This window comes from Podarcis tiliguerta, assembly GCF_965153285.1.
Source record: "Podarcis tiliguerta genome assembly, chromosome: Z".
NCBI lineage: Eukaryota > Metazoa > Chordata > Lepidosauria > Squamata > Lacertidae > Podarcis > Podarcis tiliguerta.
In genome coordinates this window covers 25,902,259-25,921,303 of record NC_139553.1, presented here as the reverse complement: position 1 = coordinate 25,921,303, position 19,045 = coordinate 25,902,259, and the positions used below count along the sequence as shown (strand labels likewise).

The following is a 19,045-nucleotide window of genomic DNA, read 5'->3' as shown; positions in this document are numbered from 1 at the left end:
GCAGCCCTGAGTGGCTCCCATCCACTTTGGCTGGTGGCCCAGTTGTACACCTATTTGGACTTCTGTCATCTTATGCTCTGGTAACCTCCAGGTCAATTACTGCAATGTGTTGTAGGTGGGGCTGCCTGTGAAGATAGTTCAGAAACTTCAGCTGGTGCAGGATTTGGCTACCTGGTTGTACACTGGGGCAAGAGTTTGAGCATATTACACCGATCCTGGCCCAATTACACTGGCTGCCAATTAGTTTCCGGACCCAATTTGAAGTGCTGGCTTCAACCTATAAAGCCTTAAACAGCTCAGGACTGCAATACCTCAAGGATCACCTCATCCCATATGAACCAACCTGGATCCTGCCATCGTCATGTGAGACCCATCATTGTGTGCTTCCTCCATGAGAGGTCTGGAGGGTGACAACATGAAAACGGGCCTTTTCCGCAGTGGCTCCCTGTTTGTGGAATGCTCTTCCCAGGTAGGCTGTCTTGGTGCCTTTGTTATACCCTTCTTCTTTTTTACCAGGCGAAAAGGTTTCTCTTTAACCAGGCGTTTGGCTGATTAACATTCTATGGCCTTTTCAATGTGTTGGGGGTGGAGTTATTGGTCTCTTTGTTTTATTATGCATTTTGTGTTCTCATTTTGCATTTTATGCTGTGAACTTCCCTGTGATAGTTGGATGAAGGGCTGTCTACAAATTTAATAAATCATCATCATTCTATTGATCTCTCTTAATACACACCCCCCATCACTATCTCCCCCCCACACACTTGCATCCCTCTCTCACACAGGCTCCCTGCTCACTCTATCTCACACACGAAAACATTCTCTATCCATCTCTCACTGCCGCCCACCTCTCTCTCGCACACAAACACAAACACTCCCATCTCTCTCACATGCATGCCCTCCGTATCTCACTCATGCTCACATACATACTGTTTCTCTCTCACACACGTAGACATGTGCACATACCGTCTCTCTAACAGACATACAGTCATTACATCTCTCTGTCTCACACACTCGTTTTATCCATCTCTTTCACACTCCAACTCTCCATCTCACACACATACACGTATCCGTGATGGGTCAGACCAAAGATCCTGTGCCTAGCATACTTCAGCATCCTGTTTCCCACAGTGGCAAGCCAGATGTCTCTGAGAAGCTCACAAGCACATCATCATAATTACTGATATATTGCTTCCCCTCTCATTGGGACTCATGAGGGCAATAGCAACACTTTCCTGCTATTTTTTTCCTCTCCCCAACCAAGCAACTGCTATTCATAATACCTCTAAACATGGAGGATTTGACTGAACAAACATTAAGCTAACCAGCCTGTAGTTTCCTGGATCTCTTCAGAAAGTGTTAAAAAAAATGTCATTACACGGGCCACTTTCCAGTTCTTGGGTACAGAAGCCATTCTTGGGGATGTTACATAATTTTGTTAGAAGATCAACAATTTCCTATTTGAGTTCTTTAAAAATTCTTATCTGGATATTTTCTGGATCCAGTGGCTTGATTTCATTTAATTTGCCCATATGCCGTAGAGGTATTACCGTTATTTGACTTCATTCCTCTGACTCCTTTCTTTAGAAAGTTTAGGCACAAAGATCTAACCTACGTCTTCTGTAGTAAATATAGATGCAAATAAATCATTCAGCGTCTCTGAAATCTCCTTTTCCTCCCTTATGCAGCCTCCCTTTCCTCCAAAGGTCCAACCACTACCCTAGCCCGTTTCCTGCTTATAATCTATTTTAATAAGTCGTTGATTATCATAATTTTAAATTGTTTTTTTGGGGGGGGGGCAATATGCCTTTTTGCCTCCAATAGATTAACTATGTGTGTTAACCATGTTGGCAGCTTCTTGGCCTTGGTGGTACCTTTGCTGAACTGGGGTATATTCCAACTCAGCTTCTGGCAAGAGTGTCCCTTCAGATGGCAGTAATGCAGCAGCACTGGAGAAGCATTGCAGAACAACTAATAAAGCAGAGTGATGTTTGGATGGTCCAGTACAAATCCACTATTAATATGCTATTATTGCGTTAATGGCATGTTGCAGAATACACCTGCAAAAATCCTCCCACTGTTCTGGAGGGCTCCTTGATCATTTTCCATGTACATAATGACACCACCTTCAGTATGCCCTTCTCCAAAGCAGTGCCCCCAGAAGCTGAAAATGCATTGTTGTTGTTTTAAAAAAAGATTAAATCCCACATGGGTTGAAAAGTCACTGGGGAAGGGGGAGGATATGTTCAATCATGAAATCGGGTTGTGAATCTGCAGGTGTCCTCAGTCGCTGTAAAATTCTGTACCCTGTTTAAGGTCTCATAGGTAACTGGGCAGGAGGTTTAATTCAGTCCCTAACTGTGTTACTAGCAGATAAAATATTGGAGGAGGAGGATTGAGAGGCACAAAAGAAGCAGTAAAGTGCCAAATTATGCAATGCTCCTATAGGAGTTCATTGCATGACATTCATTCAGAGCAACCATTTGCACACTTCAGTTCCCTTTTTGACAGGAAATTTTGTAATTTTCTCAAAACATAGCCTTGAAATTGAGACTGTTGCCAAAGACGGGTTTTGCTCCCATTTAACCATGTTTGTTGTAATTACTAGCTGATGTAAATGTAAGCATGCTGATTTCAGAATTCTTCTCAACTAGAGGAGTGGCATAAATTTAGCAACTGCACTTCTCTGAGAGTTTTAAAATCATAGCGCATATCACATACCCTATAACCACAGTACACTATGAAAATGAAAATTTGTATGTTAAAACATGAAAAATTGAAAACCCTGGTGGTTTCCATTGTTACTACTCTAATGAATGAAATGTTGTAAATAAATAAAATAAATGGACCTGCAACAAAATATTGTATTGTTCCTGTTCAGAGACTGTACACACTAACCCATTTGCAGAACAAAAGCACAGTTTTTCCTCAATCCAGAATTATCCATGCTCATCCTCAACATGCTGCCTTCAATCTAGATTGAGTCTGCAAAGGTGGGTGTGGTTACTTGATAATGTATTTTAAAACCCTCTCCTTGGTTAGCTTATCAATGTATTTTCCTCCCTGCACATGTCCCAGGTGAATGAAGGAAGTGGTGATTCATTCTTGGTATATATATATATATTTTTATTTCATAAAATTTACACCTCTTGAATGTAACAAAAACAATCTTAAAGCTGTTTACAAAAAGATAAAACAAGAAAACCAAGAAAAAAATGAAGTAATAGTTTTAGAACATATAAAAAGTCAAACCACTAAAACAAGCTAAAATTCGCATCAACTTTCTAAGCACCTATATAGGCTTGTCTAAAAAGAGTGTAGCAGGTGCCAAAAAGAATTCAGTGAATATGCATGCTTGATATCGATATGCAGGGAGTTCCAAAGTGTAAGTGTTTGCACACTAAACAATCACCCACAATGCTGTTGGGCAAGTGTGGATACACACACCCCATATCTGGTTTTGTCTACATCTGCTTTCAAATGAACAAATTGGGGTAATGCAGAATCAATCTGCAATAAACTATTTTCTGAATGAAACTAGTGTTTCAATAAGTGCTTTCCAGGGGTAAAAAATATTCTGTAGCTCTAGACTGTGTGCTGACTGTGTAGAAAAAACAAGTAGACAGTCTCCATTGATTCTGGGATATGTCATGTACAGAGCCACAGTTGTAGCCAGACTGTCAAGCACTTTTCCAGGATACTCCATCCTGTTTTCTCTCCTCCCCCAAGTAAGTCAGCATTATATAACTACTGAGCATATTCAGGGTGTCTCCAAACTGCATACCCAAACTTTAGGTTTATGCAATTAAAATGGATTATGTTGTGACGTGGGGTTTGTGATTTCAGCTCTCTTGACATAATCTGCTGGAGACAGTTCTCTAGTAACACTTCTTTATTACAGCAAACAAGACTGAAGACTGAGGAGGGGAAAGCTACATTTATAGGGACAGGGGACTAGCTAGAAAGGATACATTTTGGAGGGAACAATATCAGGCAATCACAGTCCTGCCTTTTGGAGGAAACCAATAAGACAGAGGATCCAAATACAGCAGTTTAAATGAACCAATAGTAGCTGTACCCCCTGAAACCAAAAGGCAGTTACTTTACCCTAATGCAAATATAGACAATAATAATACAGATATAAAATCCTTTGACTCAATACACAACACCCCTCCCCCCCTAGTGAGCACAGCAGACGTAATCTCTCAGGTACTGTGGGGTCCTACAACTTCTACTTGATCTCCTGACAACAGGCGTTGCCGGTTCTGGATTGGGTGTTACCTGTGGTAGAGGGGCTGCTATAGGGGTTTCCTCAGGAACAGATGGAGTCCCAGACATCTCAGGGTTCCCTACCTGTACCTCGTCATCATGAGGACTAGCAGACCCTGGTTCATTTGCTGAAGCCCCTGGTGACTGCACCTCTGGGCCATTTTCACTCTGGTCTTGCAGCTCTGCGTCGTTAGCCAGGGATGAATTATCTGACTCCTCCCTGCTGAGCGCCCGGCGCCTCAGCTGATCTATATGTCTCTTCCAAACTTGCCCATTTTCCAAGGTTACATAATAGGACACAGGTCCACTAGCCCGGGTGACCACACCAGCCACCCACCGCGAACCTCGTGAATAGTTCCTCACCCAGACCAGATCTTCAGGGGCGAGATACCTTGTTGTGTCAGTCTCAGCCTGGGGGGTTGCTCTTGAATTATGGTTTGGCATTTTATCCGGGTGGACATAATCCAGCACCGTTACCAGTCTTCTACCCAAGAGCAGCTCAGCTGGCGACTTGCCCGTCGCAGTACACGGCGTCGCATGCTGCAAAAATAACATTCGCGCGATGCGAGCTGACCAGTTACCCTCCATTAAGCGCGCAATGGATTCTTTGGCTGTTCTTACCATGCGCTCAGCCTGCCCATTGGAGGATGGGTGAAAGGGCGCGGATGTGACCCCTCTTATGAAGTTATCAGCCAAGAATGCCCTGAATTCTTGGGATACAAAAGCTGCCCCATTATCTGATACAATGGTCTCAGGTAACCCGTGGGTTGCAAACAGCTGCCTCAACACCTTGATTACGGCAGCTGATGCCATGCTAGGGACCATCGCCACTTCTAACCATTTGGAATATGCATCGACGACAACCAAAAAGACCTTCCCCTGGAATGGCCCAGCAAAATCTAAGTGCAGCCGGCTCCAGGGAGATCTGGACTGCTCCCACCAGTGAACTGGTGCTCTGGCCACTTCTGGCCGCACCTCTTGGCATGCCTTACATGTTCGTACCCATTGTTCTATGTTCTGGTCCATTCCAGGCCACCACACATAACATCGGGCTAGCGACTTCATCCTGACCATTCCCGGGTGTCCCATGTGAAGCGTCTCAAGCACCCTGTTTCTCAGTGGTGCTGGGATGATCACCCTATCTCCCCACAGGAGACAACCCTTATGCATGGACAACTCGTGCTGCCTTGTCGCATAAGGCCTGAATTTGTCTTCATGCGGACCACCTGGCCACCCCCTCCCCACCCAAGTGAGCACACGGGAGAGAACAGCATCTTTCCTCGTTTTCTCAGCTATATCAGTAGCCGTTACAGGAGCCCCCGGAAGTGTTTCCAGCATCATTATGTGCTCCGCTGGAGCGGGATCCTCATTGCTCCCGCCAGGAAGGGGCAATCGACTCAGCGCATCAGCGTGGCACAACCGTTTCCCCGGCACATGGGTCAAGGTGTACTGGAACCCGTTCAGGAATATAGACCAACGCAACATTCTGGGGGAGAGAATTTGTGGCGTTTGTTTGTTCGGGTTGAACAACCCTAACAGTGGTTTGTGGTCCGTTTCAATGGAGAAATGGCGACCGTACACATAATCATGGAACTTTTTGATTCCTGCCACAATTGCAAGCGCCTCTTTGTCAATTTGAGCATAGTTGCGCTCCGTGGGCGACAACGTACGGGAATAGAAAGAGATGGGCTTTTCCGACCCATCCAGTTCCCTATGACTCAGCACCGCCCCCAGGCCGTATTGAGAGGCATCACATGCCAGGACCAGCGGCTTTGACTCATCATAATGAGCAAGGACGCTCCCGCTACTCAGCATTCTTCGCAAGGAGTCAAAAGCCTTCTGCTGCCCCTGCCCCCATCGCCACACATTCTTTTTCTGCAACAGTCTATGTAATGGTTCAGCTACCGAAGCTTTATGGGGTAAGAACGAATGATAAAAGTTAATAAGTCCCAGGAATGACTGCAACTCCGTCTTGTTCTGTGGTCGTGGTGCCTCGATGATGGCCTTAATCTTAGCATCTGTGGGGTGGATGCCTGATGCATCAATTTTAAACCCCAAGAAATCCACAGCTGGCACCCCAAAACTGCATTTTTCCTTTTTCAGTTGCAACCCCACCTCCTTGAACTTGAGCAACACTGCACGGACACGCGCAACCAGTTCCTGTGGGTCTTTTCCAGCAATCAAAACGTCATCAAAAAATGGCAAGACCCCCGGCAGACCTCTTAACAGGCGTTCCATGAGCCCTTGAAAAATCCCTGGGGCCACACAAACTCCAAATTGTAATCTGTTAACTCTGAACGCCCCTTTATGTGTGACAATAGTCTGTGCTTCCGCTGATTGTGGGGTTACTGGCAGCTGTTGGTAGGCTTGTGCCAGGTCAATTTTGGCAAACACCTTGCCCCCAGCCAGTTTAGCCAACAGATGTGATACGACTGGAATGGGGTATGAGTTTCCCCTGAGTGCCTTATTGATAGTACATTTGTAATCTGCACAGATCCTGACTTCCCCATTTGCTTTAAGGGGCGTGACGATTGGAGTCTCCCACTTAGCAGAGTCCACGGGTGAGAGAACTCCCTGCTTGACCAATTTATCCAGCTCTGCTTCGATCTTGGGTTGCAGTGCAAATGGCACTCGCCTTGGTTTGAGTCGGATTGGGGCCACCCCAGGGTCCAACTCGAAGTCAACTGGGGGCCCTTTATAACAACCCAGTTTTCCATTAAAGAGACCAGCAAACTCTTTGCATAATGCCTCGCTCATCTCAGGGCAGGTTTGGATTGAATTAAGCCCTGATATACTCAGTCCCAGGGCGGGGAACCAGTCAGTGCCCAGGAGACTGGGGCGACTGCCCTTCGCAATCACCAGTTTGAGTACAGCCTGTTTGTCCCGGAACTGAACTCTCACGGCACACATTCCCATAACATGGATGCGGCCCGCTGAGTATGACTGCAAGGTTGCCGGGAAGGGCTCCAGAGGGGGCAACTTACCCCTGGGGAAGAATGTCCTCGCGGTCTGGTCCGACACGATAGTGAATCCAGATCCGGAGTCCACCTCCAAGTCGCACTGCTGACCCTCAATCTTCACCTTGACGTGTGCCTTGCCTTGCGCTGGGAACTGCACGACCCTCCCGTTGATCTCCGTTACATAGTGGCAGTCCTTTAGAAAATGGGTTGCTGTGGGCGGTCTGCGATGCTCCAGTCTAGGTGTTCCTGTCGCTCCCAACGCCGCCGATCTACAGACCCTGGCGATGTGACCTGTCTTCCCGCACGTCCGGCACATAGCATCCCGGAAACGACAACTCTTCCGCTCATGGTTTCCGCCACAACCTGGACACCTGCCTCGGTGATCTTTGTGCACTGTGCAGGCCTGACGCACTGACTCGACCCCACGGACTGGGCTCTGGCTCGGAGTAGCCTCTAGCTCGTCCATGGCATGCGCAACTTCTATCTGTGGCTTAGGGGCCTTGCGACTGGCATCAAGCTCCTCTCTTTCATAATTCTCCGTGGCGGTGGCCTCCTTCAAGGCTGAAGCAAGGGTAACCTCTTCTTTAGCCACGATGCGTCTTCTGGCTTTCTTGCTGCTCAGACCACCGATAAACCGATCCAGGAGAGTCTCTTCCAGATTTTGGAAGTCGCAGTGCTGAGCGAGCTTCCGCAGTTCAGCTAGAAATGCAGATACAGACTCCCCAGCACGCTGCTGCCTCTCATGAAACTCCATCCGCCGGGCCATCTTGGTCTCAGTAGGCGCCAAATGGCTTGTTAGGCAGGCAAGAATATCTTTGAGAGATGTCTCACTTAGCTTCGCTGGAGCAAGCAATGCCTTGGCCAGCTTGAAGGTCTCAGGCCCACAGTAGCTCAGGAATGTGGCCCTTCTTTTGCTGGCATCGGTGATCCCTTGAGCCACTGCGAAGAACTCGAAGCGTTCGACGTAGTCTTCCCACGTGTGGGGCTCTGATGGCTGGAAGGGCTCCAATACCCTTGGACTCTCCATTGTCCTGTGGCAGGGTCGTCTTCTCAGCTGGCCAGTGAGTCTTGTTCTTAGCTGCAATCCGGACTCTGAGGCAGGGCTGCGTTTAACCGCTCCTCAGCATTCCGGATCCCACCTTCGTCGCCAGTTGTTGTGACGTGGGGTTTGTGATTTCAGCTCTCTTGACATAATCTGCTGGAGACAGTTCTCTAGTAACACTTCTTTATTACAGCAAACAAGACTGAAGACTGAGGAGGGGAAAGCTACATTTATAGGGACAGGGGACTAGCTAGAAAGGATACATTTTGGAGGGAACAATATCAGGCAATCACAGTCCTGCCTTTTGGAGGAAACCAATAAGACAGAGGATCCAAATACAGCAGTTTAAATGAACCAATAGTAGCTGTACCCCCTGAAACCAAAAGGCAGTTACTTTACCCTAATGCAAATATAGACAATAATAATACAGATATAAAATCCTTTGACTCAATACACAACAGATTAAAGCACCAGAAATCCACTTTAAAAAAAGAACTGGACTTTTTGCGGTCCAGAAAGTGGCAGAAAAATGCAATGGAAAATGTGGAATTAACAAATGATTAACAGGAAAACATATAAGTGCCCCACAGACAAATTGGAATGAGTGTAGAACAAATGCTCAATGTCTTATAGATATCCCTTTAACAAACCAGTACCAATGCTCAATAAATAATGGATATCATCCACATTCCATGTAAGCTTTATGCAAGCTACCGTAATCAGGATGAATGCTCAATAAATAGGTCATCTGGAGGATCCCTCAGTCCTTATTGAGTAGTTTTGGAAATGATTTCTGCAGGGGGGTTCCTTTGAACTTCCATGAACATGTCTGGTGCCATTTGAGCTATATAAGGTTCTGTTCTTGGATAATGAGTTTGGTTTTCGTATAATAAATAGATAGATAGATGATAGATAGATAGATAGATAGATAGATAGCAGGGGGGCTGCTGAAATCAGATGGATAGCCTCTTCCAAGGCCAACAGGGAGTGAGGAAGAGGCTGTGGCAAGTCATGTGGTGACAGCTTTGCCCTGACTCATCTGGTGTGGCCTTGTGACCTGTGGGTCCTGAACTATTATCTAATGCACTCTGGACATGGCCAAAAGTGGCCACATGGGTGGCAATCTTAAAGTTGAGAAGAAAGTGATTGTCAGAGGCAGGTGAAGAAGAGTCCTGCTGAACCAAGGGGCACGGCCACAATAATTTAGTTTGCTAATGTGATATCACACCTTTAGGTCTTCTAGCACTGCTCTGCCATTCTTCACTATGAGTATAGCTTTGATATGAAGATAACCAGTTCTGTAATTCACTATGGAAAGAAAGCAGTTGAATGCACGTAATACATTCAGTAGCTAAATAAATAAATGCTGAGTTGCCCTGAGAGAAGGAACAGCTGCAATCAAGCATGATGGTGGTCTTGTGATAGGGACATCTGTCCATTAGCACCTGGACTGTGACAAACAACAGGCCATCAAACAATTACAAATCAGATGGAAACGATATTTGGCGGCAACAAAACTGGATCTTAGCAGTCTGTCTAGAAATGATAAGCTCTCCAGTGCATGATTGGTCTAGAAATAAGCTGCTGTCACACATTATCAGTTTCTATTGTAGACATAATAGCCTGCATAGCAACATATAAAATTATATCCTTTCTACTGCAATTCATTGGGAATGTGAAGAATGCAACTTGCAAATGGCATCTTTTTCATCCCCCTTTCCCCCCCTTTTCTCATCTCATTCTCATTCTCTTAGCCCACCTTTCTTTAAGTCAGAGATAGCCAATACAGTGCTCTGCAGATCTGGTTGGACCACTGGCCATATTGCCTGGGGTAAATGGAGCTGGATTCCAATGACATCTGGAGAGCACCACGTTGACTTTGTTTGCCCTAAGTATAGAACCATTACATCCAAGTTCCCTTTACAACAGAAGCAATACCGTTTTGGGGTATTAATGCTATTAGCCCCTCCATTCAGTTCAGCGATGTTAAGGTCCTGAATGAATCCTTTAAAGTTTATCTCATTGCTTAGTATCTTACAATTCAGCATACGGATGTGGAGGAATCTGATGTTGTTCACAACTCAAGATTCACTTTGCACAAAGTCCATCACTGCATCTCAAAGTCAAACCTGATGCTGTTCAATAATGAAAAAGATAACATTTTGTGCAGCGTGAGCCTATGCATATTTAGCCAGAAGTGCGTGGCGCGCTATTTGATGCAGCTTATTCCTAGGTGCTGTGCTTTCAGCTCCACCGTTGTGTATCATTGTGAGGCTGCTCTTGTGGGACACCAAGACTTTATCATAGAATCAAAGAATCGTAGAATTGTAGAGCTGGAATGCCAGTACAACTAAGAGGCATTCTTCTGAACGAGAAGCCACTCCCAACTGTTATCTCCTTTAAACACTCAAACTTGCCATGGGTGTTCTAGCAAGTTTTAACCTCCACCCTTTACTGACACTGAGTTCCTCAACCAGAGGCATCCCATTTTGTTTATTTCAGGCTTTGGGAACCTAGAAAGATGTACAGAAAGTAGCTTCATATTGACTCAAACCTTTGGTCCATCTAGCTGAGTATTTTCTACTTTTTCAGGCAATAGCTCTCCAGGTTTTCACACTGGAGCCTCTCACAGCTCTGCCTGGAGATGCCAGGAACTTCTGCATGCTAAGCAGATGCTCTACCAATCTACTGCCCTCCAGATGTTTTCAACTACAACTCCCATCAGCTCCAGCTTCCACTTCCTGCTTGTAGCAGATCTGATTCTGCTGACTTCGCCACTGTCTGCTCTGCTGTGCCACTCTGTTGGACTCCTGGGTTCTGCCCCTTCGCCTCTCTCACATATGAACAGGAGCAGAGAAGGCTGGTGCCCTTTGGAAGTGGAAGGGCAAAAGGCAGGGAGACCAACAATATATAGAGCCAGAACAAACGGCTGGTGGAGCAGAGACAGCTTATCCTAGTTTTGTTCCCATCCTTCTGCAGTTCAACAAAGGCAACACTGCAGCTAAGGAGGAAGACCTTGACAGCCATTGCCACCCCCTGAGATGCATGTAAATAAGGAGGTAGGCAGGTGTAGGGCTGGCTAAGGTTGGTGGGGTATTCTCAATTATCCTGATGGACCAGCCTCCACATCTCAGGAGTATCCTCATTTGTGACATGGATAAGAGCACCTGGCAAGACTAGCTGGTTCAGACTCATCTAGTCCTTAATCCTGTTCTTAGAGTGGCCAACCAGATGCCAATGGGAAGCCCACAAGCAGGACCTGAGCGCAACAGCACTCTGCTCACTCCTGTGGCATGTCGTCATAAGGGGAATAGGCTATTCCCCTAAATTTTCTGCTGGTGCCTCCTTCCCAAAGCCCAGGAATCTTCTGCCCAGCTTAGGGAGGTAAGTGTGAGGCTTTGATGGGTCCAAGATCTGTCCTGCCATCTTCCCAAAGACCACCCAGCTTTTGGAAGGAAGCAGGAGTACTCCAGCATCATGTCAGAGCCCTGGCTCTTTGCAAAGCCCAGGAAGCTTCTGGCTGGCTTAGGAAGGGAGGTGTGATGCTCATGTGCGTGATGTCAGAACATCACAATGTCACATGCATGACACCCGCCCCATCATTCTTGCAAGTTGGCGCCTCTGGCCCTAACTGTTCCCCTGTTAAAAATTTCGCCGCACGCCGTTGGCTCACTCATGATTTCCAGCAACTAGTCTTCAGGTGCATGTTGCCTGTCATACCAGAGGCAATTTATACAGTAGGTCCTGACTAGTAGCAACTGATAACCCTATCCACAAATTTATCTAAACCCCCTTTAAAGTTGCCCAAGTTGGGGGCAATCACTATATCTTGTAGTAGTAATTGCAGGGATGGGGGGAGCTTCACTGCAGGGAAACCAGTGCAATTCACTACCCAGTTGCTTTGACTCTGTTTCCAAAGATGTGCAATTGGTGACAGCTGTAAAGACACACACACACACACACACACACACACACACACACACACACACTTGTATTGAGATGACAATGGAGGCTTTGAAAAGGTTTCCAAAGTCACATTGCATCTGGAATGGGTTGCTTGGCAGAGCATCATTACAGTGAAAACAGGATCTTTCTCCTTGTTGGGCTCATTAGGCTCCTTAGCATTAAAACAAACGAATAAAGAACACAGCCCCAAATGCTGGAGATAATCCAACGGCCATGTTACACAAAATAAATAAATAAAAATGCACTGCTTGAAATACAGATCTTTACAGCAGGGAGCATGTAATTAAACCATAGATTTAGAAGCAAAAGCATCATTGCAAATCTAAATGTACTGCTCATATGATGGATGGATGCCAGCCTATTTCCATTTAGAGATCTACACAGAAGCTAGGAGAGTCTGGCTCCCATTTATTTTCTTCTTTAAAAATCTCATTGGTAGTGACAGCTCTGAAGAAAAAAGTCTGCACTTATTTCATCTGTTACAGACTCAAAATTATTATGGAATGCTGGGAAGCAGCCTCATTTGAGTTGAAAATAAACAAAATATTTATTTATTCAATGCATTTATATCCCACTTTTTTCTCATAGGAGCTCAAAGTGCTGTACATGGTTCTCCCCTTTCTCATTTAATCCCCTTAACAACCCTGTGAGGTAGATTAGGCAGAGAGGCAGTCACTACACCACACTGGTTCTTGATAGATAGATATAGATTCTGAAATCTGCACTCATTCTTACCTGCCCTTTGACATAAGGTCCCAAGGTGGGTTGCAACTATATAAAAATACAATATTAAAACCAGTTTTATTCTCTTGTTAACTATGCTGTTTTAAATGTGCATTTTATATTTGACTTCACTTAGCAATGTTTTCTTTTGAAATGTTTAAGATTTGTTTGTTTACTTTGTGTTAAATATGTATTCTGTAGTTTACCCTCCTTTGTAATGTTTTATTTTGAAATCTTTAAGATAACATTTTAGTTTCCTATTAATTATGTTGCTTTGACTGTATACTTTATATTTGACTTTCTTCAGAAATGTTTGATTCTGGATTGCTTTATTGGTGTTTAATATGCTGTAAACCGCTTTGAGATTTTTCTTAAAAGTATAAAGCGATATAGGTAAAGGTACCCCTGCCCGTACGGGCCAGTCTTGACAGACTCTAGGGTTGTGCGCCCATCTCACTCAAAAGGCCGAGGGCCAGCGCTGTCTGGAGACACTTCCGGGTCACGTGGCCAGCGTGACGAAGCTGCATCTGGCGAGCCAGCGCAGCACACGGAAACGCCGTTTAACTTCCCGCTGGTAAGCGGTCCCTATTTATCTACTTGCACCCGGGGGTGCTTTCGAACTGCTAGGTTGGCAGGCGCTGGGACTGAGCAATGGGAGCACACCCCGCCGCGGGGATTCGAACCGCTGACCTTTCGATCGGCAAGCCCTAGGTGCTGAGGCTTTTACCCACAGCGCCACCCGCGTCCCCTATAAAGCGATATAGAAATGAAATTATTATTATTAATAATAATAATTAATATAGATGTGCATACATACCATACGTTTAAAGCACTTCCCCCTTTACAAGAATCCTGGGTACTGTAGTTTATCCCTCATAGAGCTACAGTTCCCTGCATGTTTATCAGGAGTCTTTGGGGAAAGTTTCCAGGAGTCATTGGAGGAAATCATGTGCTTTAAATATATGATGTGTATGCAGATCTCAGGTGTCAAAGGCCAAGGTACAGTAAATAGGTGTATAATACTTCCTTCCTTGGGCTTATTGCCTTTTCCAAATTTGCAAAACTGAAACGTGTGTTAATGTTGCTCTCAGCTGGAGTTATTTCATTCAAACTGGTCCAGCCACCCCAGATTCTTCTGATTATGCTCTATGGTATCTCTCAGGAAGGGACATTTGTTATTCCTTTCCTCTGAGTCCAATCATTACAGGCCCAATAGTAAAAAGCAGTTCAAAGTGACTCTTGTTGAAGGTTACAGTACAGCATGGGCAGAAGGTAGATTGGCAAGGGTTTCTGTCTCCCAGTTGTTTTAGGAATGACAGCAACAAAACCTCTCTCCTTGCCCTCTTCTTGTGAATGATGCTGCTAAAATAAAGAAAGCTCTCTCTCTCACGCACAGATAGAGACACACAATATTTAGCTTCAGGGTGTCCCCTGATGCCAATTGCATAATATTGAATGACACACATATCTAGTCGAAGAATATTTGCATTCTACATGAATGTCTTTTGCACCTGGTTCTGGATGGTGGATCTTGGAGTTCTAGTAAAAACAACACAAAAAACACCACCACTACAAAGCAGACCCTGAAGTTTGCTTCCACAGCAACACGTTAAAAGGCAATAGTACAAAAGTTCTGCAAACCCCTTAAGCAATGTGCTGCCTAGCATATAACAGGTTTAAAAGCAATTGTCTTAAGGCACACAATGCAGCAGCTGCTAAAGCAAAGCAGGTCTGGAGGTGCCCAGTTCCTTGTCTTATATACCAAGTCAGAACACACTGGTCTCTCCAGCTCAGTGATGTCTACACTGATTGGCAGTGGTGCTCTATGGTTGTAGGCAGGGGATATTCCCAGCCCTAAGTAGAAGTGCTGCAGATTGAACCTGGGATGTTTTGTATGCAAAGCACTAAGCTACAGCCCAACACATCTGAAAGAAAGATGACTTATACTGAGTCAGACCATTGGTACATCAACATTGACTGACAGCGGCTCTTCAGGGATCTAGGAAGGAGTGTCTCCCAGCTGCACTTGGAGATGCCAGGGATTGAACCTGGCATCCTCTGCATGCAGAGCAGATGCTCTGCCATTGAGCTACAGTATTTTTCGCCCCATAGGACGCACCTAGGTTTGGGGGGGGGGAATAAAGGGGAAAAAATTATTCCTCCCCCCCCCAGTCACGGGGCTGGGGCAGGGGAAGCCCGAGCTTCCCCCGACCCCAGCCCCCAGAACAGGCAGCTCTCCGCAAGCCTTAGGAGACTGGCGCGACTTCCTGCCGGGCTCCCACGGCTTGCGGATATCTGCCTGAAGCCCAAACCAGGTAGGGGAACAGTGGGATGGCAGCGCTGTGCCTCCCTGCTGTCCCCGGAGGTTGTGGGGCTGGCGGCGGGGAGAAGTGCGCTTTTCCCCGCCGCCAACCTTCAGACCAGGTCGGGGGACAGCGGGAAGGCGGCGTTCCGCCTCCCCGCTGTCCTCCGAGCTTGTGGGGCTGGTGGTGGGGAGAAGCATGCTTCTCCCCACTGCCAGCCTCCAAACCAGGTTGGGGAACCAAAGCCTGGGGCGCGCTGCGCAGTGCGCCCCATGCTTCGGGCTGCAGGCTGCTGCCCGCAAGCCTTGCGAGCCCGCAGGAACTCTCCATAGGACGCACACACATTTCCCCTTCATTTTTGGAGGGGAAAAAGTGTGTCCTATAGGGCGAAAAATATGGTATATGTACCGTTTTGAGCTCTTTGGAGGTTGCTTAAGATCTTTTTGCGTAAACATCAGCTACCAAAAATGGCTGCAGTTCAGAGTAGTTCTTTTTGTCCCCTGTGATCAGTTCATGTCATTTGCAGGTGGGATTCCTCATCCTTTTGCTGTACCTAATTAGCACCCACAAAGCAAAATGCATTTCTTTTCTCAAAAGCAGGTGTGAAATATCCTCATCTCCACTCTACATTTCACATTGAAATGCTACACTTAAAACACTTTCTCTCTCTCTCCAGCTTCTGCAGACGCAGCATATGGAAAAAGAAAACAGGAAATAAATCAGCAGTTTATATGGACAGGCAGCAGCACTAAGAAAGAAAGAAATGAAAATCACATTGCTGCAAGGCAGCCTTTGACAACCTGGTGCCTTTCAGATGTTTCAGACTAGTACTCCCATCAGCTCCAGTCAGAGGTTAGTGAAGGCTGCTGTAAAGCTTTCTTTTAAAATCAATGCATATTCCTACACCCAAGTATGAAGAATGGTGCTGGGAATTGTAGCTCTGTCAGGGATAGACTACAGTTCCCAGGATTCTCTGGGGGATGACAGGTGCTTCAAATGTATGATGTAAATGTGAGGAGCTTTTGAACTCAGAATAGAGGGTTTTGGAACTCATTAATATCTGCATTTTCTTCTATCAAAGTTCAGAGAGGCAGGTTAGCAGCAAAATATGTCTCAGCTTGGGACAAAAAAGCAAAGTAAAACTGGTTCATGCAAACAGTGTTTCAGGACAGGAGCCAATACATCAGCCAAACCAAGATGTTTTCAGCTGACTTCTGCTCCAGTTACACATTTAGTAATACAATTGCTCCACCACTTCCTGATCTGATATTCACTTCCTTTTTCCTGCTACATAAAAAAAACCAAAAAACAAAGCAGCTTAACTATTTGGCATGTCCATGAGAGTTAAACTTGGAGAGCATAGCAAAACGCTTCTGAAAGGGCAAGCACATAAATTCCTTAGCCTAGATTTATATGACTTATGGCATAAGCACATACATTCCTAGCCCAAAGAAAGTTCCACTGAGATCAATAAGGCTTCCACATAGACTCATAGAATTGTATAGTTGAAAGAGGGTCATCTAGTCCAAGATCCTGCAATGCAGGAATCCTGCCCTCAGCCAATCCCTTGGTGGGCGCAAACCACCAGCCTTCTGGTTAACAGTCACATGCACAGACTTGTTATAGCACAGGAGGTATAGGACTGAAGCCCTGAGCTTCCACAGCCATCACCCAACATGAACCACCATTGGCAGGAACAGCAGCAGGTATCTTCTATGCTTATGATAATACTTCATTCTCTTGTGAATTATGTTGTTTTAAATGCGCATTTTATATTTGACTCCCTTTATTAAATGTTTTCTTTTGAAATGTGTTATTTTTGTTAACTTTACTGTGCTAAATGCGCATTCTGTAACTGACCTCCTTCATAATGTTTTATTTTGAAATCTTTTAGATTCCTACTAATTATGTTGCTTTGAATGCATAGTTTATATTGGACTTTCTTTAGTAATGTTTTATTCCGGATTACTTGTTTTTTTAATGTGTTGTAAACCACTTTGAGATTTTTTCTTAAAAATACAAAGTGGAATAGAAACAAAATGAATACTACTAATAACAATCTTCTTGTCCATGGATGGTCCCATGGTAATGTAAATGAAGGCGCTCACAACCTGAGCATTGTAAATAGGAAAAAAATGATGCTATTATGTTCAGTATACCTGTTCTGGGATCTGATTTGTTAATCAGGCATTATGGGCAGAAAGACCAGAGGAGCTGTAAAGTCATTTGTGATTATCTCCTGGCTTAGACCAGCCTGATTTTGTTAGAAACAGCTCCACTGTATATTTGCTCGCAGCAGAAGCATCTTTAGGAATGAAGTCAAACAGGCTTTGTTTTGTAATGTACAGGGAAATTAAGTTCTTAAAATGTGCTATTTTCACTGCCCACGCAACAAAACAGAGCACAAAGCCAGTTGACCTGAAGATTAGAGATGGGCGAATCTGTCAATTTCAGTTTCTCTGTTTTTAATTTTTCCAGTCTGAAGTTCTCCACATTTCCACACCAGCCCCCGTAGTATTTCCTCACTTCCCTTTATCAGCACTTTCTCCTCTTATCTTCAGAGAGATCATTGACTTTCTGCACCTTGTGACAACTTCATTAGAGCTATTTCCTCAACTTTGCTGGAAGCCTACTTCACCTGAACTGTCTCTATGCCAGCTAGAAAGCTATAAGAGAACAGGTGCCTGAGTTTGCTTCCACCCCCCATTTCCTTCCCTGTCCCCTTGTGTGTCTTTTTTTTTTAAGGGACTGTCTTGTTTAAATTGATTGTATGTCAGTCACTAAGTCACTATGAGAGCCTTCATAGCTGAAGAGCAGGGTAGGTATCATTCATGCCAATCTTCTTTGCATCCTTCTGATTGTAGCATATGCAACACCAAAGCCTTCAGAATATATACTAATAATGATGAATATTTATAACTGAGTTAGCACTTCATTTTGTATTACTGAATATGCACAAACATCATGGCTACATCTCAGGGATCCTGAGAAACAAAAGAGGAATTGGCATGCTAGCAGAAGGTTTGCAGAAATAGAAACGATTACTTGGGGGTGGGGATTTAAGGGGGCACGGAAATCTCCCAAGCAGCCCAGTGAGGACTGTGCATGCTTTAGCACCTACAAAATGCTAAATGTCTGCTTGGGATTGGAAACTAGTGGAGGGGAGAGACTTCCGGTTCAGCGCGATCGCAACGCAAGCGGGGATTTTTCAAGCGGAAAATCCCGTGTTTTTCGGAGACAAAAAGGGGGTTTCACAGGGCGCAGTGGCCCCCCGAAAAGTACCTGGAGGGTGTCCAGATACACTGGTTCCCGCACAGCCGAAACGCGGACCTCCTGGCCGTCAGGTAACTCCCGTAAGGGAGCGAAGAGTACAGCGGGGGGAAGCGCGGGCGGAGGGAAGCCATAACTATCTCCGGAAAACGAAGCCCCGAGCTTGCAGGGAGAGCGCTGGATTCTCTTAAAAAAAGAAATCCGAACCTTAAGAGCTTATAAAAAGGTGGACTGGCAGTAAGGAAGGATTCGGAGACTAAAGAGAGATCAAAAGAGCTCAGCTGTCAACTGAAATCGGCTAAGACGCAGCTGTATAAGCAAAGCTGGCTAATGAGTGAGCGTCGCTAGCGGCTAAAGTTTCTCCTTCCTCCCAACTTTTGAAGTAACTTTAAGAAGATACAAAGTAACGTAAAGAGGGAGAAAGTTGGAAAGGAGGGCAAAAGGACTAATAATTGGTTACTTTAAGTCCTTTTTGTAACGGGAGAGGAAACGGTGGATAAAAGGAGAGGAGTGAA

At 45.3% G+C, this 19,045-nt stretch overlaps 2 long non-coding RNA genes across 2 annotated transcripts; both read left to right on the top strand.

The window, feature by feature from the left end:
• The first annotated feature begins 43 nt into the window (after positions 1–43).
• Positions 44–18,183, top strand: LOC310669741. Its single transcript, XR_014507344.1, has 2 exons — positions 44–469; positions 15,937–18,183. It is a non-coding gene; the product is annotated as an uncharacterized lncRNA (long non-coding RNA).
• LOC310669782 lies at positions 3,212–12,793 on the top strand. Its single transcript, XR_014507384.1, has 3 exons — positions 3,212–3,824; positions 8,743–11,656; positions 11,806–12,793. It is a non-coding gene; the product is annotated as an uncharacterized lncRNA (long non-coding RNA).
• Positions 18,184–19,045: the final 862 nt, after the last annotated feature.